This window comes from Corvus moneduloides, chromosome 7, assembly GCF_009650955.1.
Source record: "Corvus moneduloides isolate bCorMon1 chromosome 7, bCorMon1.pri, whole genome shotgun sequence".
Lineage (NCBI taxonomy): Eukaryota > Metazoa > Chordata > Aves > Passeriformes > Corvidae > Corvus > Corvus moneduloides.
This window is the reverse complement of record NC_045482.1, coordinates 32,828,075-32,855,166: the sequence shown is the minus strand read 5'-3', so window position 1 is coordinate 32,855,166 and position 27,092 is coordinate 32,828,075. Positions and strand designations below refer to the sequence as shown.

At 38.1% G+C, this 27,092-nt stretch overlaps 1 protein-coding gene across 3 annotated transcripts in view; it reads right to left on the bottom strand.

The window, feature by feature from the left end:
* Positions 1-27,092, bottom strand: part of MGAT5 (alpha-1,6-mannosylglycoprotein 6-beta-N-acetylglucosaminyltransferase) — a 116,896-nt gene that overhangs the window by 76,265 nt on the left and 13,539 nt on the right. The gene's annotated exons all lie outside the window — the stretch shown is intronic.

Below are 27,092 nucleotides of genomic sequence, written 5' to 3'. Positions count from 1 at the left end.
AGGGCTAACCTTATACCCATTTACACAGGCACAATAATTTTAAAATACTAAAAGTACTATTATATAGCTTCATTAGAAACACATTTTCTCTATTCTGTATTTAATAAACCCCTGTTCAACAGCTGGTCAGTTCACTAGTTAGAGAGGATAACATTACCATGCTGATGTCATTGGTATAGACAAAACCTCACACTATTAAGAATCATCTCAGATAAGTATTCCAATGTTAAAGTGATCCATCGTACATCAGGGGTGAAAACCACACATTTCACATTTCTCCACATTGTAAGATTTAATTTATTTTTTTTTTTAATGCTCAAATTAGAGTACAAACAGCTCATCTTCATGTGAACAGATTTTGGTGACACATATCCACGTATTCCTCTTTAAGTTTTAAAAAGGAGAATTAATCATCTACAAGAGATTAAGCAAAGTCTCTTTATAAGTATGTACATAGACCCAGCTTGATATTCTCTGTCCAATCTGTACCTATATTAGAAATAGTACTTAGGGTAAGCTTGGAATACCACTATCCTCAGGATACTCAGGATTAAATCAGGATACTCAGGATTAAACTGTTCATCAGTTGAATGCACCGTTCATCAGTAGTTACACAGTTCTAAAACCTTAATTGTCTGTAGTCAAAGAAGAAGCTTTTGCACCCAAAAAACCAGCAGCTTGAGTGGTGTTTAATTATTAGTTTGTTACAAACTCAAACATAAGCAACATTACACATGATGACTAGTAAAAAATTTATATACATTTTTGTACCAAGTGGCTCAGTAAAAATAGTATTACCACTGCCAGGAAAAGGTTTGCATTCCAATGCCAAACATGCAAGCCCCAAATTCTGACCTTTTATGCTTAAGAAATTATTCCAGGAACAATTGTATGAGCTAGAGCTGTGCACCAGGTGCCTCTTGTTACAGCAAACAGCTTAGATATTAGATAAGAACCAAGGGCTGGAAAACACAGGCACAGGTCAAAAGGAGAGGTTCCAAAACTGTGAGCTACTCAGTGATGGTCAATCACTAGTCACTGATGGGGTGTAACCCTGAATTTTGGAAAAAAAAATCTGCTTTTCTTTTAATAGGAGCAAAAGCTGAAAAGGAGGCATAGGATTGCTAAGCAACAAGAAAAGGCACCTGTGACAGGCCCGTCAAGGCCTGTGGCACCAGTTCTGTGGTACCCTCTGCTCACAATTTATGGTGAGACTTTTACAGACTAATTGCTTTGACTGTGCAGTGGTAATGAGCAGGAATGAGTACAACCCAGCCTTTAGCAACTTTAGCAGTTTTAAAACTGCTTTGTTTCATCAGCCTTCTAAACCTTCAGTCACAGCAATCTCTCATTCTCCTCTTACATATATCCATCCAGACACAAACAATGTGTATTCAGATGCAGCCTCATGCCACCCTGCCTGACTCTCCACAGTTTTATTGTCTCATAAGAGCACCTCCAAGAGGTGCTCTTAAACCCCTCACATCAGGATCCTAATGAAAATACTGACCTATTTTCCAGATTGTTTCCTGAAGAGGGCAAGCTGCCCTTCTGTTTGCAGCTGTTTGATTCTGTAGGACAAGTTGTTACAGACCAGCCAAGGACAAACATCAAGACGTGACCCTCCTCTGTTCTTACCAAGGGCGTGTTAACCTAAAAGCTGATGATAATTCAAGTGTGAAGCCAGTGGGCTGCCAGCACACTGGAGCTACAGCCAGCAAACACAGGGTGAGTGAAAACACCTGCCATATCCCTGACCTCCTCTGCTAAGGGATGCCAGGAGTCATGCCTCATGCAGAAGCTGATGCAATACATCCTAAAATGGATAGGCAATACTCTAAAACCTCTTTTCTAGGAGTAATGAGTCCAAACTGGGAGTGCTATGTTTTAAGAGTTTAAGCCAGACAAACTTCCAGTATACATAAACTAGAATTCCAGGCTGATGTTAACCACAGCCTTCTACTGCAGCTGCATTGCCTAAACAGATGTGCACCATAACTCAACTGAATGCAAATTAATGGATTTCCTGGTATTGCAGTTGTTTATTCCTGCGGGAATATCGCAGCTGATGTCTCACCCCAGCTGGCCAATCTGTGTTCTGAAACAGTGCAGTCTGTGCTGTGATTGTGAGATGTTGGCTTCCCTTAGTCCTTTTGGAGGCTCAATCTACCTTTCCTTCTTTCAAAACACAGCATTAACAATGGGATAAGCTACAGCCTCCTACTTAATGCAGGCGAGTGAAATCAAAGAACAGTCACATGCTCTGTTGGTAGAAGATAAGACAGGATCAGAGAAGAGAAAAAGAAGCCTGATTTCTGATAAGATTACTTGCATTTAGACACAATGTGTGCTCATACCATTGTGAAGTGTCTTTGTACCACACACATTTTGACTCCAGTACTGACACTGCAATTAATTAACCAATATACTTAGGAAACATACTCCACTAACATTAAACTATCCACACCTAAACAAAACTTAGGGTCCTCAGTTACAAGGAGCGTTCAGAAGCAGTTTAGCCGCTGTTCAGCCACTGACCATGTCAAATGCATAAAGCAGAGGTCAGACAGCAGGACAACCAAAGGCCAAATCCACACCTGCTCAGGGTGCCACGTGCTGTATCCTGCCTGACTGGGTCACAGAAACAAAAGAACATTCATTTCAATAGATCAAGTCATAAATTTGAAGGCACCTCAAAGCATTTTTGTTAATTCTAAAATAAACTTTCTTCATTCAGTTGTGATCAGTCCAATAAAAGTCACCTTTTCTGATAGAAAAGGTGATAGAATGTCCTGGAAGGAGCAGAAGCATACCATCAAAGCTGATAATACTAACCCAGACCTGCACGTCCTAAGGCTAGGTGAGGGCTTTCAACTGGTTGAAGCTGTACATATTCCCTACACACCTCACAGGCTCCTCAGGAAGAAGAGGTAGCTGAAAAAATCATGCAACTATACCAGATTTATGCACACATTTGCTAACTACACATTTTATAATTTACATTCCTTAATATAGAAAATAAATAAATGCATGAAACCATTTCCCTTAACTGTATTATGGAGTCTTGGTTTTGCTGTTCCTTCTGCTGCTCAATGTTATTTTCAGCAATGTTTCTGCCAACCCATTCTCTTCCTCTAGCTGACAGATGTCACTGTGTCTTCTCGCTCACCACCCATCTACAGCTGATGTGGCACCATGTACTGTGCCTGAAGAGGCAATTTGGGGTGTAATCCCATGAAGTGAGAAAAGCAAAACAACACCGGGTCACAACAGAAGCAGCAGGACAGATGGACTGAAGGAGAATAAGAGTATAAATACTCCAGGTTTGGGGTTTTTTTAGGTTGGGGAGCCACGTTTGCTTTTGTGCATGTGCATGTAGTACAAATTGGCAGGAGGTGGTGGGATGAAAGTTGAAGGAAGGGAAAGCAGTCTCTGATAAGGTGCCATAAAAACAAGTAAATATTCATCTTGAGCAAGCAGCTTTCCTTCTCTTTCAAAAATAAATTTCCCCACTTAGAAACAATTTGGGAGGCATCCCACCTTAATTCCCTCATGTGGGTCTGTGCTTTCGCAGAGCACTCTGAAGTGTTTCCAGTTTTCTACCTAGCACATCACTTGCTGTAGTTCAGTCCTACAGAAATTAAATCATCTGATGTTCTTCCTTTCATGCAGTTTGCTTAATGTGATACTTCAGGGAGGAAAGAGCAAAAAAGGGGAGAACACAGAAGACGAAGGGAAAAAGGATTAGAGGAAAATCCATAAGGAAAAATCCTTATGCATTGAAATCCTTATGGTACACATACTTTTTACTGGTTAGAAATGCTCCAAGCAATGCATTTAAGAACATAATCACAAACTCACTGGATCTTTCTATAAACCAAATGAATGTTAGGACTAGGAATAGGACTTCAGTGAACTTCAAAAAATCAGAAACATTCCTGACCTTGAAGAGGCAAAAGAAGTGTACATTTTTACAGCCATTTACAGTCAAAGGACAGGAAATATTAATAACCTTCATCTTGCTGCTGCATTAAAATCATATGCCCAAAATAGCATTTTCTCACTGAAAAGAACATTTTGGTCAGCATGCTGACCGAGAGATTAAGAAACAGTTTTTGGTTTTTTCTGGGTTTCGGTTGAGGTTTTTTTTGCAAGAAAGTAACTTACAGAGCCTGAGAGTCCCAGTCATCATCTACAAAATCCCTAAAACCAGTGAAAAAAGTCTCCATGAGACATGCTTTCATGGCTTCAAGAGTCCCTGAAGTCCACTGCACAAACAAACCTTTAAGTGACTTCATTAATTTTAACGAATTTTATAAAAGGACTCATGGCCAATAAGTTTTATCATATTTCTAGTGTGCATAAAGTACATTTATTTTTCTCTTCCCCTTCTTGCAACTCCCCTCACTCAAAGACTAATATATGACATCCTCTTATGTCATTCTCAATTTTACATTTGGCATTTGGCCTCAGAAGTGCAAAACCCATGGCACCTGCAGAGAAGCAGGGCCTCACACTTTTCAGATCACCTGGATGATCTCCAAAGTCATGAGCAAAACATCCTTGGTTCCTCCACAGCAATCCCATGTGTGCTTCTGGTAATGCTCTCCCATTTCTTTAGGGCACAGGGTATCTGTGCAAGAGCAAGAGCTGCAAGCATTGCTATGAACTTATGCAGAAAACTTTATTTATTTTTAATGAATAATAAAATTAACTTCAGCTTATAATCAAAGCAACCAAATTATGAGGTACGCCAAGAACAACTAGGTTTATTATATAGAAATTGGATCCATTAGCTAATTTCTTGTGTCAAGCTGATACTCCAGGCTCCAATCTCACCCTCTGCTATTAACCACAAATCAGCCTGTTACATCACATCTTGTGGTCTGTCCAAGAGGAAAAACAAGCAACTCTCAAAAGGAGCTCTGTCCAACTCTCAGAGGAAAGTCAAAACCCTCTTTGTATTCAGCAAGAAAGCTCTCATCAATGTGGATGCCCAGGTATCATCCCCTGTCAAATCCATGGTCAACAAACTAAATGCAGTCTTCAGCAATTGTGCTGGACCCCAGACAGACAGCCAAAAATAAATACAAGTTCCAAGGAAAGATCCAAACATGTTCATGCTCAAAATACTCACTACACCTTATGAAAAAGTTTTTCAAAAATAGAAAACAGATAATATAGACTATAAGTACATCTGTGTAAAAGAGTTAACTTTCTTGAATTTTCTACCATTTGTTGGGAATTGTAGATAATCAAAACAAAAATAAATTCTCATTAAATTGCATTTAATTTTTGCTACAGGTTTCTACACACAAACTTTTTGCAAAGGACAAACACCAAGGGAAAAAACAGCAGAGTCATATTAAAATAGAGGAAAGCAGAAATAAATATATAGAAATTTTTTATGTTCGTGCTATTAAACACGTGCATATCAGATCACAGGGAGGACAAAAAAAAGTAAACAGCTAAGCTAAACATTAAAAAATGTTCAGAAATATTTATCTTTTGTTGCTTTAGAATTTCTTGAACTTGGGTCAAAGTATAACATTTCTTCCAATGGATTTGTTCTTGGCAAGCATATTGAACGCATTCCAGCCTATGTGGCTAGACAAATGGCTGAAAGTACAAGCTGCATCTCCAGAGTAAAAAATTTAATGGAATTAAAATTTCAACACTGTCACCTGTTTGGAAGCAACAGTGCTGCTGATTATTCCATCACTCTGCATTTAGGACCTTTGCTTTATTATTGAAAGGATGAAATTGTAATTTGCTTCATATCTAATTCAAAAGTTAGTAGGGCAGCAAAATATTTTTAACCTCTTTCTTGCATATATCCTGTTGCTCAACACTGATATTTGTCAACAGCTGTTACCACCAAAGATTAGAGAAGCACTTATAATTGAAATGAAAGAATGAAAACTGCCAATGTTTCTAATTTCTCTTTGTAAGTAGCAACAATCTGTCACACAGAGATGTTAAAATATTTAAAGGGACATAAATGGAGTTCTGTACATGTGCAATGAAGCCCGGTTAGAAACCTACAGTCACAGGACTTCAGAGCAACGGGCTTGAAAATAATGTCAGAGGAAGCATTAGACAAAAGTTTCACTATCTACACAGTTCTGATCCATCCATCCGGCCACAAGAAAACAGTAATAACATGAGACTTCAAAAAAAAAACCTCTCTGCACATGATTCTCGCAATGCTGCTATGCATTTTAAAGCTTTGTGAGAAAGTACGACAAATATTGAATGACAGTATTTTCAAAGGAGAGCCAGTGAGGGCAAGCTTGACCACATTCTAACCTGTCACTGACTATAACCACTGCACTGCTGGGAGGGCATCAGCTTTCCAGCCATCTGCAGGATCTAATAAACTACACAAGTTTCCTTTGCAAAAGAATGAGCTGTACTTAGTTTATCGTAGGGCACAACTTCTGAACTATTTTGAGTAGGTGGAAAACAGCCTCCCCTCTTTCAGCATCCCTAGACAGCTGTAGAACAACTTGTACTGGCAAACTCTGAGGAATAGCTCTGTTTCAGCTGTAGCTCTAACAAAGCTAAATGGGGAAAAAAAGAAAGAAGTGCCGGGTAGAAAACAGCCGGCACAGGCAGCAGAAGGAAAATGAATTAGTAATAGGCCTTTGTGGTTTCTCTCCAGACTACTGCTAGGCAGGGAGAGGCAGGACAACACACAAGCCCACTACCACGATAAAAAATAATGTGAAAATGTCCTAGCAAGCAGCATGGGTTTCTGATACGATGTTTTACACAAGACAGTACTAAAGGATGCATACAGAACCCCCTAAGCTCTCCTCATTGCTTATACCCCATCATTAACAGCAACGTTCCTCTTTTTAGCCTCTCTCACTCCCAGGTTTTCAGGTTCTCTAGATAGTTATAATCTACTCAAAAAAGCTATTTCATCTGCTGTTTCTGGTCCACAGTGCAGTAATGGCTTGGGTAATGAACTTCCTTTAATGCCTCAGTGCTTTTTATAAATAATCCTAATTACTAGAAAGGCCTCCTTTCCAAAGCATGCTTTGTTGAAGCTATTATCAATACTCCCATTCAAGGTTTGGTAGCAAAAGTAGCTTCATTTTCAGTGCTGAAAGCAAATCTTTATTCCCCCTGCAATGCAGTTTCAAAGTAAATGTACGTTAACATCTTGGAAAATTTAATTATTTACAATACTGAATGCTTGAATAGTCATGAGTTTCCTCTTCCTTCTCCAAGGTTCTAGTTCAACTCAAATAGGAAAGTTATCCTTAAGTAGACCAGAAAATAAAGTCTGAGGTCTGTCTTTAATAGATAGAATCACACCTTATCTCTTGAAATCTCTATTTGTGTGAGCAAATATCACAGCAGAACAGGAATACATCTGCAAAAGAACCCAATAGGTTTTGAGGATGTGACATTCACACCAAAAGCATTTAAGCTCAGACGTGTGGGTGTCAATACTGGGAGGACGGTGCTGTGGATTGTATCTATTCTGGTTTTAAAGATGAAATACCAACCATTCGAGGATATCACTTGCATTCCTGGAATATTTTCATTACAGAGCAACTCAATTTGTGCTCTCCAAGAGTACTCCATTAAATATACATATATATCTGTATCTATATATCTATATATCCATGTGTTACCAATTCACTTCCAAAAGCATGCCTCATGCAAACCTATGTTTGAGAACATGTTAAACTTCTCTGAGCTACAACACTCATATTCATGTTATAGATATGCATCAAGGAAATCGCCAAGGAAGTAAACTCATAAATCAATTGCCTGTAGTTCTTCTCTCAAGCAACATAATGCAATTTGTAATGTTAATGGCCAAGAAGATATACAAAACCCCTATCGCTTCCTTTACACACATTTTGGTTATAGATCAGCACACAATTGCAGATTTACTGAGACTGAACACACTTGAAAATAGTTTGGCTCATGCCTGACTGAGCTATAACTTTATCAAAAAGGGTTTCTTGTGTTCCTGCACCTCTGTAACCTGCTAAGGCTGCCCACACCAGCTATGCTCCATTTTACAGCCCCCTAACCACTGCAACAAAATGCAAATACTGCAAAGATGAATACCAATTCAATTTTCTGCATTTCACTTTTTTCCACCAACTCTTCTGATTCCCTATCTTCCCTTACTGTACAAGCAGAGGCTTACTCAGCCAGCTATTAGTTCACAGAAAGCTTGTAGAAATTTCACCACTGGTTTGACTGAAATTCCAATGGGAATTGGAAGTATGAAGGAAAAAATTGGATGACTGAAAGAGCCTTGTTTCTTTGGGAAATCAGAATAGAATAAAATCAAAGAGGCAGAAATTTTGTATTCACACATTCTAGGTATAACAGATTACAGATAAATAATTATCATCAATAGGAAAACAAAGCTCAGGTCTTCCTTTTAATTATGAACAAGAACTTGTAAATGTCATCAGCATCTCACTGATGCAGTAACAGATGAAATTTCAAAATAGCAGATAGGAGAAGAAAGTTGTAGAGAAATCAATAGGTAAACTTGAAAATCTGACAAGTGGGGAAATCACTGTAAGAAACACAAAGTATTAAGCTGGTAAAGAAACTGAAAGGTGAGGAAGGGAGAAGAAAAAAAAAAATGCCCTGAATGAGGCAAGAAAATATTTAAATGCAAGTCTAAGAGAGAGTAAAGAAAAATAACGTTAAGCAGATGAAAAGGTACTAAAAAGAGCAGCCTGACAGACAAGGGCTACACAAACTGAATGGCTGAATACACTGGGTCAGGCAAGACCAAGAAAACACAGAACATGAAATAATGCTAAATCAACATTGCGAGGGATTTGCCAACAGACACAAAGGCGACTACAAGTGCAAGTGGCAAAGCATAACTAATAAGCTTCCACACACAAATGGGACTTTAACTATTGATAGAGAATACAGTTTGCTTGTCAAAAGTTATCGCTGTTTCCTGATACACTTCAGCTGCTAAAACTTTCATCTTGAGTGAGAAACAGGTGGAGCTTTTAGGTTATGAGAAAGTCACAAACAGTGACTAGAACTTCCTATTTCAACACCTTCCTTAAATAAAATATTTAAGATAATGGGAAAGTCGTTCAGAACTATTCCTCAATATTACCATTAGTCTTATCAATGTATCAACTTCACCAAAAAATTAACTTCTCATAGGGTAAGCTCTCTATGCAATTTATCTTCCAAGCACTTGCATCAATTCAAACCATAAGCACCCAGTCCTTGGTAAATAGGGTTTATTTCACTACAGATATATACATTCACGAGTATAGTAACTTCTACAGCTTTCAGTAGTCCTCAGGGACAAAATGTAACATCATCTTTGCATAAGACATTATGGGTCTATGTTAATGTTACTTCATAGGCAGTAAGAGGATTCCAGAGATATACAGTAACAGGAAACAAAACCACAGATGCTGCAAGAACATATTCAAGATCTACATGCAGGATGATGAAAATATTTGGTAAAAATGACATATTAAGCATTTACAGCTCAAGAAGTCCAAGGTCTAGGGTCCCATTAATTACTTAAATAAACTGCTGAACATCTTCCCATGTGGTCAGTGACAATTCAGAGCAATACTTTCAAATGTTCCAAACCAGCCACCCTCTTTAACATATTTCACACACTGAGTCACACAGGAGAGATACTCAGAAAAACCATATACTCACACAGCTAACCACAGGTGACAGAAGAGACAGAACTAACCATCCTTGATCGACTTTGGCAATTTCCACTGGTTCCTCCGCATTTATTTTCAGAATAAATTCCTCTCAATGTTCTGACAACGCATAATTAATTACATTTATTGACAGTGAGGTTGGAACATTAGTCAAGTGTTGTCACATTAAATATTGCACAAGAGTGCCATGAGGCTTTTTTTGGTACTATGAAATCTGAAGATGTCCAGAAGAGATGTTTTTAAACCCACCCTTGTGTAGAGTTGTTTAAGCAGTTTTTCAGAGGAGTCAGCTGGCAGCTCAGTGTCTGCTACTAGCACACCACCACCTCCCAGCCCATGTACTCCCTCCAAAATTTGTATGCATTCACTTGATCAGGCTTTCAAATTGTACTTTGCTAACAACAGAATATGCTTCCTGAAGGTTGGTAAACATGCTTCATCACCAGCAGCCACGCTTTAGATCTTGCACTAGGAATCATCCATGTTTTAACAGGTGGCTGCGTAGTGAGTGTCAAGCAAAGAAACACTCCCTTGCATAACACCCTTTTTGCATTTTCATATAAGCACAAACCAAGAAGCACATACTGCTAGAGAACAGAATGATTTTGCTGCATATCAGATTTTTCAAATTTCTTTATCAAGTATGATTTAAATATCTCATCTTTTTCCTCTTCCCCTTTGCTTATATGCCATTGGAATTTCAAAATCCAAATCCAAGTAAAGAATAAACCACCAAATACTTGGTACTTGGCATAGGTTTATAGAAGCAGCAATTCTCATTATTTAGCTTTTATTATGCACTAGAGGCAAAACTTGAGTAGAAAAAAAAATCTCATTCTTCCCTGAAGGTCAGCCATTTCTGAGGCAACTTTCAACAGTCAGATAGGAACACTTTCATCACTTTAGAATAATAAATTTAGTGGGGCAAAAAAAAAAAATCAATAAATGTATTTTTGACAAACATACACAACATATATTGCATATGTGTATATAGAGATTAAAGAAAAAAGCCCATACAGGACTTCTTGCAAAATCTGCTTTACAAAAATACAGAAGAAAACCATCTTTCAGACTGCATGATAATGAAAGAAACTCGTATATTGGCATTTTTCCCCATTAAAGTCAACCTTTCAATCTTTTTAGAAGATAGGGAGAAGAAAGGATTTTGAAGGACAAAGCAGGAACTACAAATAACCCAGATCTAACATTAGCAGTGGGTGAAAGATAAATGCCTAAGAAGTTTTATGAGCAAAACTGAAGTGACATTGTAAACACTGCAAGCAAATGAACATCAGGAAGATCAAAAATGCAAGCAAGCAAGACTTAAAGAAATGTCAGCAAAACCACTAGCAAAAACCTCCCCACACTTCAGCCAATTCCAAGGAAGTCATTTTTAAAGAACAACAGCAGAGAGTTTTTCCCTTTCAAAAACAGAAAGGCACCAAGACATCCCACAATTTTTATTCAAGAGCCTTGACAAGAATTAATTTTTAAAATTAGTGTTGCATAACTACAAAAAAATAGTCATTCACTGAATTAAATAGATTTTAAACAAAAATATATTCACTAACATTTTCTATTCTTCCTCCTTTGCTGAAGTTTTTTTTTTATTGCAATATGACAAGAAAGTTTCAGAAGCTCAGGTTTGGAAAGAATATTAAATTAAATACCTGTTGTGCAATTTTTGCAAGAAAAGTAAATAAATGGGACCAGCTAAAACAGAGTAAAACAAAAACTAGCCCAAAAAAGAATGAATTGAGGCAAGGAAAAAATGTAGCAACCCCTAGTTTTCAACAAAACACCTTATCTTGTGTACTGTTTATAACAAAAAAAGAATTCAAAGAAAATAAAATTAATAAATTTTGCAAGAAGATAAGATTGATTACAAATTCCAGTGACACAAACAATACATTCATGTCCACTTGACCTAAGCTTCCAATTAAAGCAGGAGGGGAAAACAAGCTTGTCCAGTATTGTTAAAAGCTAAATTCTCAAGAGGTTTTAAGCCAATATATAAAATGCAATTACAAGGACACACCACAGCTCAAGTAACATATATATGCAAAATAATATAAACATATAAATGCAATTCTTGTGGATCACAAAAGCCCCACAATTCTGACCATATTTTTCACAAGTCAGGTTGCAACTCTTATGAGTATTCTGCCTGGAAAGTCGGATTCTAGATGCATCAAACTGGACAGTACAGAACAACAAAAGAAATTTAAAAAAGAAAGAAAAATTACCACAGCTCCCTTGTAGCCAAGTGTTGGATTTCGCTGGGGTACATAGTGAACACCTCCTATCATACAGAAAGGATTTTGAAAGCCAGACCTACATCCCCAGACTGGTATTTGCACTGCAGTAAGTCCCACACAGGGATTAGGAGACCTTGGTCTCTCTGATAGCAAGGACAAAGATCTGTCTTGTGCCCGGCAACCAAGCCATGCAAAAACAGAGAAGAATGAGTGGATGGACTGGACACACAAAGAAACAAACCTCAGGAAGTACTGCCAACAAGAGAGAGAGTCTCATTTCCTTTTTGTCCTGTAGTCATCACAGCAAAGCAGAGTTTTCTGAAGAGATCTGAGAATGGTGAGGCTTTGCTGAGATGAAAGGGAGATTTCTCAACTGCTCTAGGAAGGAACAAGGCAGAAAGCAAAAAGATGCTTTTCACAGAGTCTGTCTACAGGCAAACCTACCGTGGGCAGAACGTGGCCCCGGGGGAGGTAGGAAGTAAACCCTGCTGGAGGGGGAGGATGGGGACAGGGAATGTAAAGAAAAGATGACGTTTCAGTGGGGTAGCAGGAGGGGAGCAAAGGATGGGCAAGGAGAACATGGTCAGACCAGTGTGTACAGGACAACACAGAACTTCAGAGAGCTCTCAGCACAGCAAGGCCAGAGAAAAATCCTTTTACACTAAATCGAGATTAGAAAGGGGGGAGGTGTGTTTGCCTGTTAAAACATTTATGCTACATGACAGGATGAAAATGGCTATACTTCACAGAAAGTATGTCAAAACTCTGCAAGACTCACACTCGGGGATTTTTTGCCCTTTTTTTTTTTTTTTTTGGATATTCTCACATTCAGAATTTGGAAAGAGAGGCTGATATCATGGCTAGGGAAGACTGGGAATGGAGACGAAAATTACTTTAAGAACATGAAATTTGATTTATTAGCTTAATGCAGGCTTATACAATATAGGAATTACATGCAAGAGTATGTCACTGCTAAAATAATACAAATTTACTGGGTTTTTTCTTAAAGAAAAAAACCTCTGTTACTATCCACATTTAATCATTATGACTATTAAGGAGTGAGAAAAAATTCTGAATCTCTGCCAATACCAACATTTTCCTTTACTACAGAAATGTGCCTTAAATGGAAGTAACACAAAGAAAAATAAGGGGGTTTTTGTCAGTCATGCCAGATGACTGTCAATAAAAAAATGCTCAGAATTTGTAAACAGCTTCTAAAATATTTTTCCTTCTAAATTTCAAAGAATAGATGTCTCAGAGGTGTATCTACAGAAGTGTTGTTTTTATTTTAAAAAGGCTTCTTTTTGCATTTATCATTAAGAATTTTAAAGCACAAAAGGTCCTCTTCCTGAATTTTAATGTATCCAACAGGTTAAAGAATCCTAGAGAAATCCTTCATGTTATGCAAAGTACTGTCCTTGAAAATTTTTGTTGTTTCTACCCTTGATCCCACAACATTAGGATTTCTTTTAATTAACTGAGAACTATAAGGCAAGCTCTGAAAAAACAAAAAAAAAAAAAAAAAGAAAAGAAGAAGTCACTTTAATTACAGCAACTGTCAACAGCACAGCAAGAATTTTAAAGAAATCTCAATAAATATGCAAAGAGGCATCTAAGAGATTTATGAACATGCCCAAATACCCAACTCCCACAGCCCTTAATGAGACACTCCTGGGTACTCCTGTAGGTGTCTGAACACCTTCTACAAAGCAGACTCGGGGTATGGCTGAGCATAATTCACACCTGTAGTCCCCATCAACGTCAGCGTGGTGTGGTGGGCTTTTGGCACCTCCAGAAAAGCCCACACATTTAAGTCACTTCTGATTATCTCCATCTGGGCACATTTATTCCTGTACAAAATTATCTCATCTCTGTTTATAGTTTAAACCTCAAGCTTAGACCTCGGGCTCACACATGGAGACAGGAATACTAACAGCAATTTATAAAAGAGTAGGAGTGAGGCTGGAATTTTTCAGCACCATCTTTTTTTTGTTCTCCCTCCCTGCACCCTTAATGTGTTAAAGAGGGAGGGAAATAAAAAAAAATGCTTTAGGATTTGGAATATTATACTTGCTACATTTGGAAATATAAATCACAGCTGTAACAAGAATTCATGAGAACAAGAAAATTTTGAGATTGAAAACTGTTACTGGAAGTTATCTTTTCAGCTACTCTGAGATTTGCTTAAACATGGAAAAAATTGAGACTCATATTTTAAGCTTTCCATATTCCCAATTTTCCTCATGACAAGAAATCAAAGTTTACAGCTCTGCTTTTTATATTGTATCAGTTTAGCACCTGGATTTAAGGTATTTTTATAGTAATGCATTTTATATTTTTATATGTTATGAATATAAATACCTTCATAATAGATACTATGTATTAATAAAACCAATATACAGTATATTATATAGCAAAATAGACTAACATCATGAATGAAGAAGAATCTGAAGAGAAAGGAAAGATAGATATAGAGATATATAGATACATATGTGAAGTCATTTTCCAGCACTTGTCTTTTGAGAGGCTGGTCAAAATCTGTTTAATTGTGGTATTCAGAAAAAAACTTTATCAGTTCAAGGACTATCTATTCCCATAAAAATTGTATATATTTAGTAAACTCTTTTTGGCATCATCTTCAGAACATTCATATTAACAGATGGAATAAAAATGTGGCTCATAGGCAGGACAGACTGACCTTCCAGGCCAGGACTCATTTAACCCATGGACAGATGGGACAGCAGAGTTTAGGAATACTGCACATTTCTGTGTCCAGTTAGTTCAGGAAGAGTTTGTCTGGGTCAGTCACTCAAACCTGAAGACCTAACAGTGTTATAACTTCCTCAGGTCCTGCAGATTCTTAATAAATTCAATAAATACAGATATCACAGCCAGGACTTTTGCACCAAAATGCTGGGCCCCTTGCAAGGGAATTTATTATTGTTCCTGGAGTTCACATTGCTGAGAAACGTGGCCTTCTTGAACACAGGACAAGCCTGGTAAGGACCCTGCAGAGGCTGCAGCAGGCAGGGACTGCTGCTGTGCTTCCTTAAGACTCATCAGCATTGCACAGCTGACAGCACAGTGACAGCCCACAGGGACCTAGCACAGGCTGCAGTCAAGGTAAGGAGAAAAAGATGAGAAGACAAACCTTGGAAATCCTTTTATCCTTTGCAAACTGAAGTAGATTTAGTTAACAGTGGAAGCAGGTGAATGGGTTTTCACTGACAGGGTTGTCAAGCACTGGCACAGGCTGCCCAGGAAAGTGGGGGAGCCACCATTCCTCAGGGATGGAGAAGTCACATGGATATGGCTCTAAGGGACATGGTTTAGAGGTGAACTTGTCAGTTACAAAAAAAATCATCATGGCTCGCAGCACTTTAAGAGGGCATAATTTCTATCACTCAGAAATCCTTCTCAATGATGTTACTCAAAGTGCATTCATTTCCCATACTGAGAAAATGAAAACTACTCTAAAATCACTTCTACTCATGCATTTTTGTTTCTTTTTTTTTTATTAAATAGTGAAAGTAGCAGATAGTTTCACTTAGGAAAATAAAACATAATACACTGAGTGGTTACAGTGACAATGCTTGAGAAGAAGCTACTCACTGAATGCACTCGAGTGTCTTTTTATAAAAGATCATTAACAAAGTACTCCTTTGAAGAGGTAAAAGAAAAAGTTTGACCCAAATTCAGCATTTCTCTCTTTACATTTCTGTTTTCAGCATTGTGCCTGATCTCTCCATCATCCTTAACCCCTGCTGCAGTGCCTGGCAATGACCCATTGTTACAGCCTTGCAAAGTGACTGAGCAACTTTTTCAATTTCTGTTTTTGAAAAATAAGATTGGGAAAAAAACCCAAAACCTACTTTCAACATCTTCAAAAATCATTCATTTGACTGGACATGGACAGGTTGTTTCTCATGACAAAAAGTGTCCTTGTTTTCCAACACCTGTTAAGTGGTAGTTTGTATAAATTCAAGACTACTTTTGACAGTGTAAGATTTCATATCCAGCTTTTAAAATGGCAGTTGACCTCCCCTTGCCCCTCCTAAGTATTTAATTGCCTTAGTCTACTGACACACTGAGCCACCCTCACACAAATCTCACCCAGCACACATTCGATACTTCTACTTTGATATTTACTATTAAAATATAAGAAGGCCTTTTATCTGTATTCTGGTTTTCTATTCAGATCACATGTTTTTCTCCACTGATGTAAAGTTTTTATTTGGTTTTGCAAGAGATTAATAATTTTTTAATTAAAGCCATCACACAGTTCAAGTAATTCAAATAAAGACTACAAGGTTTGTGATAGTACTCACTGACACAGACATGTATCTGGAATACAAAAGAAACACATAGAGAAAATTTATCTTTAAATATTATCTTAAAGCAGCTCGCCTTTTCATGGAGCACCACCAAGAGGAGTCTGTCCCTGTTTTCTTTACACCCTCCAATCTGATGTTTATAAAAACTAATAAGATCTCCCCAAAGCTTCTCTTCTCTGTGCTGGACAGTCCCAGCTCTCTCAGCCTCTCCTCCCATACCAGATGCTCCAGTCCCTTAACAGGCATAGCTTCTCCAGTCAAGAGTTAAGGCAACTTATTTTGACAGAGTTGAAAACCACTCAAACCTGAATATTTCAAACCAGACACACCACCCAAAGTGGCACACATTCACATGGGAATTCAAGAAGTATCCATAAACGCTGTAGAAGCAATTCAGTTAATATTCCTGTTAACATGGCATCATCTGTGAAAAACTAAATACTATTCTTCACATAGATATGGTACCTGAAATACAGAATAACATAAAATGCTAAGCGTAGAATGAGGGGTTAAGGACAATTTACAGTTTCAACTGTGTTGTTAACTGTGAAGGTGTTTTAAATAAAACAAGGTATTTTAATGCATCTCACACTTACTTGAGGAATTGTACTATTACTACCATAAGCCTACATTTGCCCATCTTGATCTGCTGTAAGTGAAATATTTTCAACACAGTTGTAAATACCAAAGAAGAGCATCCACATTAGTTTATATGTAAAACTCAGAGCTAGTAACAACAACAGCAGTAAAAGTCAACCAAATGAGAACATACACATTGGAGACGCAGTCCAAGGTACCAAGCTAGCACATTGTATAGGCTCTTAAAGGCTTTCTAAAACTTCAAAGAATAAATTAATACATTTCACACTTCAAATATCTATTCCAAGCATCTTACTTGATTTATGCACAGTTGGCTTTTACAAACAACCCATACAGATAAAGAATTTTGGAGCCAATGCTACAATTCTTGCAACCATTTACTAGAAAAAAAACCATTAAAATCTTGCAAAACCTTTTTTTTTCCTCCAAGCAATAAGCATTCCGTCATCATCACAATTTCTAACATGCAAGTAAATGTATTTTGGCACAAACCTTGGCTGCCTTTATCTGAGTAAATGATACAAGTCTTTTGAAAATGCTTTGAAAGAACTGGATCTCCAGTATGAAAGAAAGGATAGCTATAGACTCAACAGCTTTCCATAATTACAGCATTTTATCAATTAAATTTTATGCAGGTTACTATCAAGCCCATTCTGTTTCCCAGACAGGCCCAGAATACATTGCAAAATATCACTAAGCAAGTGTGTGAAAAGCCTCTGCTTTCATCCTAAGTGATTAAAGACAAGCTTGGTCAATTCTCATATTTAAGTCATGGCAACACCAGAATACAGTTCACCGAATTTCATGTCCCATTCTAAAGATCTTCCCACTGGCTCTTTTCAGTAGTACCTTCCTCCAGGTACCTTCATCCTCAGAAAAGGATTCTGGTTTTTCTGAGTCACCTTATGAGTAAGACTTCAAAGTTCTGCTTTAAAACGCCTGCTTACCAAGTATCCATGTACATATGCACTCCTCAGGAATTTGCTGAAAGTGAATAAAACTTGACTAGCACCTCTTAAATCAGATACAAGTCTGCCCTAGTGTAATGAATGTGCTCAATCCCATGCATACACATACAAATTAAGTCAAAACCATTCCCACAAACAGCCTCCTTTTGATACCACAAAATCTGAGTTGTGTGATTAAAAATAAAATAAATTAATTATCCAAACAACTTGAGTATCTAGGCAGCATTGTCTCTTCCATGTGACTGCTGCCAGGTAACTAAATAGCAGAAAGCTGAAGCTCTGTGTGATTTATACAATATTCAGATCAGCTGCATACAAATTATTAAGTTTACCAAATCTCTACAATTTCAGCTTTTTCAGATTTAAAAAACACAAGTCAATTAAGTTCTGCAGATATTTGATATTATTTATTTCTATATTGTGGGAGTAAAAAAACCAAAAAAACCCCAACAAATGATATAGAGGAACTGGAGAGGAAGTAGGAGGGAAAAGGAAGAAAAGGAAGCAGATGTGGACAGTTGTTAAGACAGTTCTTAAGGGACAAAAGAGGCACATAAGGCCTCAGTGGGAGATAATGCTCCCTCTACCCCAACAGCTGTTTGAGAACAGCAGCTGAATCGGTTTCTTCCCTAAACACACCCTCAATAACTCTCAAGAGTTGCTGTAGAAGGCAGCACAGGGAAAAATGCCCTGCAAAATTTGTCTTGATTTGTGTGGGAGAGCTCCTGGGACCTGGCTGCTGTCTTTCACTGCTAACAGTGAAACCAGAGCTGCACCTTTTCTGCCTTCAGAAGACAGGAGCATGACTCTAACTGGATTCTAGGATGCAGGGATGTCATAGCAGGCATGACATCTCCCATGTGAATGTGACATCCTCCTACTCCCCTCCCTTTCACTTCAGCTCTCTTTCCATTGAGATGAAGACCTCACCAAGCCACTAGGGGAATTCTTTGTGCAATGGGAATGGAAGAGGTTTCAGTACACAGAGTATGCATTGCAGCAGCTCTTTTGAGGCAGTAAAACTTGGGGCAGGGGGACCCACAGACGTTTACATCAAGCTCAGTCCAATATGTGTCCTTTCACTGAAATGGGCAAAGCCTATTAATATTAGCATGCCAAGCCAGCAACAAAACCCACACAGTTTAATCAGCATTGTCAAAACAACATGGCATTACTCATACACTTCACACTTTTAGTACAAATTCTCATTTCTCTACCTCCGTATGGCTTCCTTTCCCATCGTAAAGGGCATAGAAAAAGGAAACAAAACAGCTACAGGAGGTAAAATCCTCCATATAACATTCCAACATTCAAGCTACAATGGCCTTTATTTTTCTGCTTCCTTACACTTTTCACAAAGTTGAATAAAATTCACAAAGGCAACCTCATATATAAGGCTGGCAAAGCATTATGGTCTCAATCTGCAGGAACAGGTGACAAAATGCTTACCTTCCAAACAGACACACACAGCAGATGGCAACCCCTCCCTAAGTGTGGGATTGAAGAACAAGGCTCTCTCTGCAATACTAGAAGCACATGAAAGGTACGGCTAACAAGGAGAAAAACATCTGGAAGAGAGTGTTTGTATATGGAGCACAGTTGTTGAATAAGCAAACGGAAGTGTGAATTTGCATTTGTTAGTTTAGCTATAGTCTGGCTGCTTTGCAAACAGCTACAAGGCAACATAAGGAAAATCCAGACTGAAAGGCTCAGAAGATTTTTGGGGCAATGTGTACACAATGCTTTCCCATAACTCTTTTAGAGCATGTGCAAAACTAAGCTTCAATGGAAGATTTTACTTTTGTTTAAATATTAAAGAAAACTAGCATTTTTTTAAACTTGTGCACACAGAAAATCATGTAGCAGAAAGCCACAGCACAAGACAGTGTGAAATAAGCAATACATTGCTTTTTCTGTACAATTTCCAGTTGTCATTCTAAAGTACAACAGGAAGAATTTAAAGACCTGCCAGTTTTCAGATGAAAATCCTATACCTAAACAGGATTAGCTGGTAACCTAAAAATATCAGTCAGTAATCTCCAAAAGTCATAAGCTTGTGCACCCCACAAGTCCTATACCAATCACTAACTAAAAGAAATTAGGTCAGAATCCAAATCAGATCACACTAGAGTAGTATCAATCTTCTTATTTCAGAGCTGTGACATTTTAAATCTTTCACACAATTTCAACATAAATTATTAAAAACAGAGGAGATCTGCCTCTGAACAGAGACTAAAAGTGACATTCTAGTCTAATGTGACAGTTTAAAAAAATACACATTATAAAGTTTATCTTCAGTCACTTATACATCTCTAAATGCACCCCATTAAGCAAACAAAAAAAAAAGCTGACAGGCTGCTTTAGTTTGCTTAGAATGGTCTGGGATCAGGTGACAGCTCTTCTGTCACTACAGTGGACTACTATCCCTGTACATTCCCACATCTTATTTTCTATATGCAAAAAATAATAAACAGTATATAATATATGACAATTTTTGAAGTTTATTGATGTAAAGCCACACAATAAAATCACTTTCTGTCCTACAGCATGGTTTCCTTTTCACAATGACAACAGTCTTCTAAGATGCAGACTCCAGGATCCACGTAAAGTATTTGACCATATTACAATAATTTGCATCTGGAAGTCATTAGCTGCACTGTTAAAGAAGTGGCCACCTCAGCTCACATTGTTAAGCTCCACATCTTGACTGACTGCCATTTGGGCAAAACCACAAATATCCAATGAAAGCATGTCACTGGTACTGTGTTCTCAGAAGTGGCATCACTGACTTACTGACAATTATCACAATTTTTAATGGCTTTTAACCTTGGTGCAGTTCACTGACTGACACTGCTGACAAGGAGAGGCAAGGAGTAGCTATGACCAGAAAATAAGTTTCATCTACAACTTTCAGATAGAGGCTCTTTCCATAATGAGAAGCAGCGTGGTACTCAAGTCCTATGACATTTTCAACTCTAAAATTCACGCCTTATCTACAAACTTGTCACCAAAGCCAAACCAACTGGGTAGCTAATGGCAGCAAGGCACTTTAATGCTCTTATTTTGACTAATTTTATGGTGACATTTATGAGCTGTAATAAGCTATATGAATCAGTGTCATAAACCCACATAACACATAACGAACTAGAGGGCAAAGTAAGTGGTTTGCCTGCTAATTAAACAATAGTTTAAATTCTTGCCATGTAGAATAAACCTCTTATTAAATATCATCTTTTTTGACTTCTTATATAACAAGTTTCTGTCTATCCCTGGCTGAGTTACAATGACAATCACAGGTCTACAGCAATTCCTTTGGGAAGGGACATTTATCAACTGCAGTTTGAGAAAAAATAGAAAATGTCATGTGAAAAGCCAAGAAAAGTTTTCACTCCTCACACTGAACCACCCAAAAAAGCTCCAAAAAACCCCACATCCAAAAAACACTAAAACAACCCCAACAACCAAACACTGCCCAATGATTTAACCAGTAGCTGCTGCTTCATCCTTGCTAGTAGACAAAATCTCCACTTCCTCATGTGCTCTGAGCCCATCAGAAAGTAAAGTCAGCATAATCTGGCACGTGAACAGTGCTCTGTAGGCACAGACATTTGTATCACAATAACAGTTGTGCAAATGGCATCGAACAAGCAGGGGGTTTGTTTGTTTGTTTGACTTTGTTCTTGTTTTCTCTCCCTTGGATCAGTTTATTTGCTGTGGACCATCTCTGCTAATTTTAGCTGCAGTTCTCAGTCATTTTCAGCCAAATCCAAATACTTCTCAGGAACCCATCTCACAGGCATGTAACATCACACTGCTTAACTCTGACAAAGCAAGTTTGCATATTCTTGCTACAGGCAAAGTAGAGAAATCTGAGTTCTCCTCATACCACAGTCTAGCAGTGATGCATAAAAAACAATCAAACCCTGCAGTGAAGAAACCTTAACTTCATGCTCTCTTGTGATAGGATCTTACAGCTATGAGAGCATAAAGCAAAAGCAAAACCAGCCAACACAAATTCAGTTTGAATGCAAGGCCCAGCAGAAGAGCTATGTGACCCAACTTACACAGCCTGTCACGAAAAACAGGCATGAAAGGCCTTTTTTTCTACCAAAGTGAGCTGACAAAAAGGTTTGCTAGGACAGTTAAATTTTCTTGCTGCCACAGCTGTCATAGACCACTCCTGCTTGGCTTGTCACTTGTCTTCAAAAACCAGAAGTTCCACAAAAGAAGGTAAACTTGTATCTTTTCCTCTTCTCTCCCCATCTCCCCTAGAGCTACAAATTAATTTAAAAAGCTTAAGCAACTATAAAAGCCATCAACAAGAGGCAGAGAGGAGTACAATTAAATAAAGCCAGTAATGTAAAACCCAAACTGCAGGCAGACAATTGAACACAGTGTCCCTGGGTTTGAACACAGTATCCCTGGGTTGATTTCAATATAAAGAAGGTTGAAAGAGCATTGTGTTCCAATCTAAGCCTTAAGAGTAAATTTCTTTACACTCATATCAAAATAATAATTTCCTAATGCAGGAAAGAAAGCAGTTCAAAGCCCCAGCTGAAATATGACTGACACAGTAACCACCTAACCTTGTTCTCTGTTGAAAGCTTGATGGACGACTTTGTTAATGTTTATAATGTTACAAAGAATTAGGCCTCCATTAATTGCTTACTTCCTCATTTTGAAATGGGTACCAAAACTGATGTTTCTTTTCAAGGAAAGAAGAAACTTCTGAAATATCTTGTCAGCTCTACCCAAATGAGGACTACAGAGCTCTTCAGTTCTAGAACATCCTACAGCTACTACTTATCCTTGAAGAAAGTACTGCCAGTGACACAGTACTGGAACTAGAACAACTCTAACATTTCTCTGTAGTTATACCATGTTTGTTATGAATCAAAACCATTTTACTAATGTTAATGTCAGAATTATCTTCTGACACAAAATCCACAGTATTTTGTTTCAACAACTGTAAAGAATTAATTCACTCTCACCAGCCTAACACTTTTCTTATCAACAATATTTAAACAAAACAGTACTACTTATACAAAGCACAGACAGCCCTTAATAAGATGTCAAATGAATCAACTTATAAAGATCAGGTTATCAAGTATGTGCCAATATACTGTGGACACCTCATCCTGAAAATGTATTAATGGCTGCACGCCAGTCCTACTTCAAAGAAAGCTGCCATGCAAGTCATAACTAAGTCCTCCTCCTGATCACAAACATGCAAATTCCTTAACTCTTGGAAACATGTATTCAGAATTTAAAGGGGAGGGTGGGCAGATAAGAAGAAAAAAAAAACCCAAAAAACTCCCAACAAGCCCATATGTGACTCATTTTCTGCTAAGGGCAAAAAATGCCACTGGGCATTCTCCAAAGGGCTGCAATGACTCTGAACATTTTAGAGGACGATGTTCTGGACATATTCAGCAAAAATCCACTAAGAACTCAGAAGTCAGAGAGCTTCCACAACAATGATAATAGCTCCTTTGAAAAACAATTATCAGAGCAACTATGGAGGAAAAAGTGCATATACATAAGCAAATAGGAGTGAAGAGAATAAAATATTTGGCAGAATATCTTTAGATCCAAATTGGGAAATACATTTCCTTAATTTTCCTCATTTCTCTCAAGCTGTTAGTAACCTGTAACATATTTTGCATCTTTATAGTATTGCTCTTAAATTAACTAGGATTTACATCAAATGTTATAAGTACATATTCTACTATTAGATAACTTATTCCAAAACAAAGTTAGTGGGTAGTGAATATTAGTGGGTATTTTTGCTATCACTGTTACTAAAATCTGGGAGAAAAAAATAGCCAAACAAACCGAAGAAGAAAGGTTTTTTTGTAACCATAATAAACAACAGTGAGGTTTTGTCTCCATACTTCTTTGAAGGTCTCATAATGGGCCATAACGATGGAATTGTTATCACCTAGGTTAAAATCTGATGAATTGTAAATAAAGATCACAACTGCGTATATTTGAGCTAAAGTACTTATGCTGGAAAAAGTATACATCCACCATCTGGTGCACAGTAATTACAGAAATTAAAACCACATTTCTGTGGCCTGCCTTTAACAATTTTTACTGATACAGTAATACTTGATCTTCTTAGGGAGCATAATCTAAACTCATGCTGGTAAATGATCGTAAGACTATCCAGTGCATGGCATAAGCAGTTCATTAAGCTGGAATCTTTAAAAACACTTGCTCCCCAGAACTAACGGAAAGAGTTCCTGTAGGTTCACGTCACGCCATTCAATTTAATCCACAGTCAAGGCAAGTTAATTTCACACCTGCTGAGTGATATTGTGATGGATGGCACCACAGCAGGTCATTAATTTTGTTTCCTTTTGATTAATTTCACACCATACACTGGACAGTCTTTTGAGCTACAATGTCTAAGCGCAGCACTTAAAGCCTGCAAAGGGCTAAATCAAGTTTTGACTGCTTGCCAAAAGGCAAAGAACCCAGATGTGGTACAAGTGAAAGGGAGCTTCACCAGACTGGGCACTGAACTCTGACCTGGCTACAGGTATAGCAGGACACTCTCACCCAGCTGTATATTTTAAGTGTGTTGTTCTCGAGCATAACCATAAAGCAAAAATTCCGGATATACCTTACTTACAGTTGAGGAGGTAAAGTTAGCTTTATTTGCCACAGAAACCCTCCCACCATTTACTTCCTCATGATATACCTAACAAGGTATAAAGATTTACTAAAACTACTATATTTCCTGATTTCAAATTAAAAAAAAAAGAAAAAAAAAAAATCAAGATTACACAGGAGAAAAGAAGAGGAAGGAAAAGCTAACATTGAAAGATGACAACAGCAGCCACTGTTGCCACCAGAGCAGAAAAGGAAGCTGTGGGTTGTTTTGTCACTCTGTAGTCAGTGAAGACATCTGGGGCCCTTGGAAGCCTCTGGACCCACAGGAGAGGGTCCAGGCACAGCAGACAGCTGAGCTGAGCCAACAGCTCACGCTGAGGAACAGCCTAATCTCACCCCACTTATCCTACTGCTCCAAGGCACGAAGTCTCACACCCCCCTTTGTGCTGCACATGCCAGATCAACAGATCCCTTGATGAGCTGATTCACATCATGAAAACAAAAGAAGCCTTTTTCTTACATTAGCTTTCTGCTTGTTTCACAAACCAAGCTGTCTAACAGATGGGTCAGGTGCGTATCAGAGCTGGTGAAAATGAAAAGGAGAAATTGTATCTTTTGGTAGCAAAGAGATGTTTAGCTTAGCCCTTCTCCCCCTTTTAGGGAGTGATTCAAAGCAGCAGCCCCAAAAGCCTCATCCTCTCTATTGACTATGGAAGGACCTGAGCTTCCTAAACTCAAATTAAGATGTGCTTTCATCCCTTCTTTTCCCTTTCTCCATGCACCCCAATATTCTACAGCACAACCAATATCAGGGAACCATTACTGCTTGTAACTCATTCAAAGCTTTCTCTTTCTTGTTCTTACTTCAGAATAGTGCTTTACAACATAGTACGAGCAAATTTTTAGTCTCTTTCTGATCACGAAGAATAATTTAGAAAACAGAAAAGTGCTCATGCACTCATGCAGCCATGTAAGAGAAACTATTGCAGTGAAGTCAAAATAGAGGAGAGAGTGACAGGGAAAATGGTTTTGTAATTTGACAAACGGAAATGAAATGGGACGTGATTCAGTATGCATGGCTTAAATCTCAGTGTGACAGGCACAAGTGAGGAAGACAAGAGCTATTCTGAATCCATCTGTGCCAGCAGACTTCTACTTCTCCAACCAGAAGTCATTGCCCCTGCACATCTGCCCATGAAATTAACCTCCGTGTCCCCTAGACATTACTGCAAAGTAAGTAGGGCGATAATTAATTTGCTATTTCAGCTACAAATCTGGTCTTGCTATTTTGATTAGCATAGTTCAAGATGCATAGACTGGCCCTTCCATCAAGATTGCAGGAATCTCTCCTACAATCATCCTGTTGTCTTCTTCTGGTTTAGCACACTGACATAATGACTTACTATCAAGTACTTGATCAAAGGCTCCGCACAAAGCTTGAATAAATGCTGATTTGATGTGCTATAATGGTTACCTGTTTATTTGCCAACATGTAATTTTCAGCCTGAACTGAAAAATTTTACTGTCAACTCCTATAAAGAATCTAAACATGGGAAGAACAAGAGGCTGGATTAATAGGACTTTAACGCTGTCTGCGTTACTAACTGTTGTCTTCCCTGATGGGGGAGACGTTCAGATTTTTGCCAGGAGAGAAAAGGAGGCGAATGGGACTTCATGGCTTCTCAGTCTCCAGATAGGTGTTTATTAATTCTTATCTAAGGAGTACAAGCCACTGGCGTGGCCTAGACATAGCACAGAGCAGGGAATGCAGCAAGAAGACAACTTATCAAGATCTCACAGCCTTTTTAAAGGTAAATTACCCAGTGAAACTTAAAACGCAAGATATTTTCACTTTTTTACCAATGTCCAACAAGTTCCTAAATCCTGTAGACAGGAACTGTGGAATTCTTTATCCAATCATCCCAAACCACTATTGCTGCAAAATATGGAGTTAGTGAAGAAGGAGGAAGAAGCTTTTAACTACAACTTCTCCTCCATTTTGAGGTTTTCTACTTTTATCTATTTACTATGCAAATAGACCTAAAAACTCTAAATTTTTCACCCTGTGATAATCTCACATAGTATTCTATCACCTAGTTCACACCATTGTAGATTCAAATTCTTCCCAGAGGCTAGGCAAATTTTCCCATGGACAAAGGCCAAAACTAGTACTGTCCAGGGGGGTAAAACCCCTTCAAAACAGGCAGAGAAATATTCTCTGCATTCTGGGTTCCCACAGGACTTAGCTACTGAATGGGAATTCAAAGCAAATTATCATCAGAAGCTGCAAGCTGGATTTTGTGGATGCAACTCCCATTGTTGGTAACCAATTATGACAATTCTGACAGTCAGGAGTACCAAAGGAAGAGCTACAGCTTCAACATGATTTGCAGCAGTTGTTCTTGCTCATCACCATCACATGGTTCCCATTATGAATGGGAAAGTGAACATTTTGGTCCTTTCCCCAGTTACCCAAAACACAGTATAAAAATTTTTTTTTGAGAGAACTAGGTTTTTAAAGTTTACATTTTTGGATGTCTAGAGAACACCTAGGTGTACTTCCCTTTGTATGTCTCAGTTCTAAGGGGCTGCTGAAGAAGCCATTCACTTTCT